General features: G+C 47.4%; 1 pseudogene; it reads right to left on the reverse strand.

Moving 5' to 3' along the window:
• LOC115436440 (TSC22 domain family protein 1-like) lies at positions 1 to 3,284 on the reverse strand (annotated as a pseudogene).
• Positions 3,285 to 4,113: the final 829 nt, after the last annotated feature.

Genomic DNA, 4,113 nt, shown 5'->3' on the forward strand with positions numbered 1-4,113 from the left:
CTACATGACTTTTCCTGGGAGGAAAAGAGGGAAAAATTTTAAAAAATAAACATGATTGACAAGGGGGCACACCTTTTTGTGTATTCAACATATAGCCTAACTATATTAAATCCACAGGTGAAATATGAATGAAGCACTGCTGTTTTCAAAGACGACCTTAGTGGGATGAACACTGTTATGCTACCCTAACCTGGGATCAGTTTGCATTAGTCATTTCCTCATGTACATCTTAGTTTCTCAGCTCTTGCAGCTAAACATTCTAACACTTTAATTACAAAATGTGTTATTATATTGTTAAGTCATCATGTGAAGTTAGTGTAGTATGATCTTCAGTGTAACAAGAAAAACAAGTTGCACTCCCTGAAATTTCCCATCTACAAAACTTAGCATCTACAAAGCTAGTATGAGAGGGAAAGTTAGGGGCTCAGTCTGTGTGTTCTCACCTGTCCTCCTCTCCTTCAACATGCTGACTTCTGAGACCTGCAGCAGCAACAGCCATGAAAGCACTGGCCTCGACTGACATCCCATGTGGGCGAGTGTTCCAGCAGCACTGTGGGCCTCCATAGACCCCTCCCCACCTGGTGCTGTCCCCAGCCTGGGCAGACCCAGCAGGGTTTGGTGCTGGAGCAGAAGTCTCTGGGCATCCTCCAGCTGTGAAGTTTTTAGAGTGCTCCCTCCTCCAGGGATTTGGGTCAAAGTGGCACCTGGTGCCAAGAGGGGCTGAAGGTCAGCATGCAGCGCAGTGAGAGGTATACCCTGAGTTACCTGGGTGGATGCACCTGGGACTGCAGCAGGGACAGACTGAGCTTGGGTCTGTGGGTGATGTTGCTGTTGGGGATGAGCTGGTATGGTGGGTGGCTGACCTGCAGGGAAAGTTGTCTGAACAAGCGGGACAACTTGAGCTTGATGGGGCAGTTGTTGAGAAAGTCCGACTGATGATGCCTGACCTGTGACCCCAGGACCTGGTGTTACAGGAATTCCTGTTGTAATGTGAGGCAGAGGAGGCTGGACCTGGGTTTGGAAGGGAGCCGTGGGCTGGATAAAGTCTGGCTGCCGCACAGTTCCCTGTGCCATGACCCCTGCATGGAGCTGAGTTGCAGAGTAACCCCCCTGAGGCTGAGCCTGTAGGGGGTCAACAGCATAGGGCAACTGTTGAGACAGGACATTAAGAGGCTGACTTAACCCGACCCCTGTAGCCCCCTGTGGTGTTGCTGTAGGTACAGTGATGGGTGCAACTGGTTTCTGCATGTGAACCCCACCAATAACTTCTTGAGGTGAAACATATGTCAGAGGGGTAGTTAAAGCAACTCCCTGCGGAGGGCTCTGCATGGCTTGTGGACTTGTGAAGTCCTGGCTCGGTGGTGGATAGGGCTGCAGCGTGTGAGGTGGCTGTGCAGTAGGTAGGCCTTGACTAATCCCAGTATTGCCTGCTTCAGTCTCTACAGCTGCCTCTGTACCTTTTGGTGTCTCAGACGACGTTGCATGAGGAATTTCCTTTTCATAATACTCTGTACATGTCCATCTACCTTACGGAAAGGCTCGAGTTAGTGTCTAGTTTGACCACCCTGAAACGAGACCCTGTAGCTGTCTGAGTTTGGGTGTGCTGGGTTTGACTGTTGTTGGCAGGAGCAGACGGTCCTGTTACTTGCCCACTGACATTAGTGTCAAAACCTGCTGGACCAGATGAAGGTGCTGCAGGTGCACTGACAGCAGACATATTAGAAATGTTCATACTGCCCTGTAGATGTGCATCAGTTGTTGCAGCACTGATATTAGCAGTTAATGGTTTTGTTGTCCCACCTGAAGATTGAGTGTTGTCCATCAGTAGAGGCCTCTGAGACTGGTTAGTTCCACCTTTGGAAACCATAGCCGGACTGGAAGTTGCCAGGGGTGCAATGGGGAGAGATGGCAACGGTGGTTCACCTCCTCCCAAGCTGTCAGAGTGATGATGGTGGGACTGATTGTGTTGCTGAGAATAATGAGGATGTATACTGCCATTTACCATAGAAGAGTGCGACTGAGAACCCTGAGGAATCGAGTGAGGATGAAGAGGCTCATTAGGTGACACAAGACCGGGTGTATCGACCCCATGAAGACTGTTCAATGTCTCGTCAGAAGAGCTTCTCTCTGGTACACCTGTATCCGTAGCTTTGGACACAGACACATCCAGCATGTCTGAGGAAGAGAGGTCCTCTGTGTGGGACTCATCCATATCATCATAGCTCTCGGTATCATCAGCTAAACTGTTGTTACCACTAACGTTTATCTGAGCTGAGGTGACACTTGTTATCTGGAAGCCACTCTTTTTCTTCACCTGAGCGCCAGGCACCTGGGATTGGGCCTGATGATGGAGAGCCGGTGAAGAGGACCCAGCTTGGGCTGGATGGTCGTCCGTGTTCACGGTAGTTGCACCGGTCGCGCCTGAGGAAGACGCACCGCTGCTACCCCTTCTGAAGTGGTAGGGCCGATTTCCGACTGCCGGTCCCAGGCGATTCTCCAGAAAAGTCTTGGTGGTGCATCTTTATCGTCAAAGAGTTTCAAAAAACCAAAAAAGGCTGTGGGTTTTTGCTCTACCTACTAGCTAACGCAGATGCTAGCTAGCTGGGTCAGCTGCAATACCGCGATACTAACGAGCCATAAGTGAGAAGTCAGATGGTTTATGTCCTTTAAAATCAAGCTAAACGTCCAGACCTTGTGTCCAGCAGGAAGGCTAGCTTAAAAGCAATGTTGCTCTCTTATCACACACATTCACTTTGTCCCCAACAGCTAAAAACGACGTTCTTAGTTGATCAAGTAAAATAAACAAAGAATGCGAAATCCAGCTAGCCACTGGTTAGCTTAAAGCGGTACTGGGTCGCCTGTGGCGATTAGCAGAAGCGCTCCCCCTTCACTTGCCTTAACGCTTTCTACAGACGAAAAACTATATTTATTAAAGACAAATCTCTGTTACATACAGGAAGATATAGACAAGTCCATCAGTGAATTGACCAGCTTGTACTGAAGTGAATGTAGAAGCTTCCTAGCTGGCCGGTGTATGTCGCAGGAAATCCTTCGTCGCATCCATTCCTTTACCAGACTCGAGTCCTCTTTCAAGCCGAAAAATACGTTCTCCTGACTGACAGTAACACACGTCTGTTATCAGTTGTCAATAACGTATGAATAATATCCGTCTTTGTAGTGGAAAAAACTGTTCGATAAGTCCATGTCGGTGTGCCTTACCGACTGTGTTTGCTGTCTCATTGCCGGTGAGCAGCAGCAGCAGCTAACGGGCTGTCAGTCTCAGAGGGGAGGAGGAACGCATACACCGCCGCCTGCGCATGCGCGTATCTGCCCATTTCTTTCGACTGGCGCAACATTCGAGGTCCGCCACTAAATCGGCTTTTGCATATTCCATGTATTCAAGACCGTGAGGTAGATGTTTTGCCAGTAATCTGTTATTTTACCCATTACCGCCTTTTAAGATGAACAAATGTTTTTGGTAGTCGTTATATAAAATGCGATACGTTTTCTCAGCAATACATGACTTTGAACACACTTTTCCAATCACACTGCCCCTGTTACTGAGTAAATGAATGCATCATGAAACTCTGGGTTGTTCTTTCTTGTTTGAGAAGCAGCAATACATGCATACTACATCTACTCAGCAATATTGATGAACAGCATAAAAAATTATACTATCTTGCCAAACAAGTCCTGACACAAAGATACCAAATCTTCTTTGACAGAACAAGTTAGTTCAGCTTGCTGGGGCTCATTCAACCACAGCTTACAAATAAACTACACAGTAAATATTACGTCCCCCCAAGGTTGTTCAATGTTCTTTCCTTGCCTGTCTTTTAGCGATGTAGTCATGTCATACATGTCACAAGGACAGCAAGTATGAATGGCGAACACAAAAATCAAAGAGTTAAGACATGCCTGTCAAAGCTCATCCAACATGTCAGCATCAGTTTCTATTCATAAACGCAGCACATGCACCTGTAGGGGAGGGCGAGCTCTGGGAAAGTTCCACTCTGAGGAGTGATTCCAAAAGTTGCGTAATGTTGAAACAGCATAAGGTAAACAGGCAGACATAAACCATGCTTTCAATAAACACTCAACCTGAATGTCATG

Source organism: Sphaeramia orbicularis, chromosome 2, assembly GCF_902148855.1.
Source record: "Sphaeramia orbicularis chromosome 2, fSphaOr1.1, whole genome shotgun sequence".
Classification (NCBI taxonomy): Eukaryota; Metazoa; Chordata; class Actinopteri; order Kurtiformes; family Apogonidae; genus Sphaeramia; species Sphaeramia orbicularis.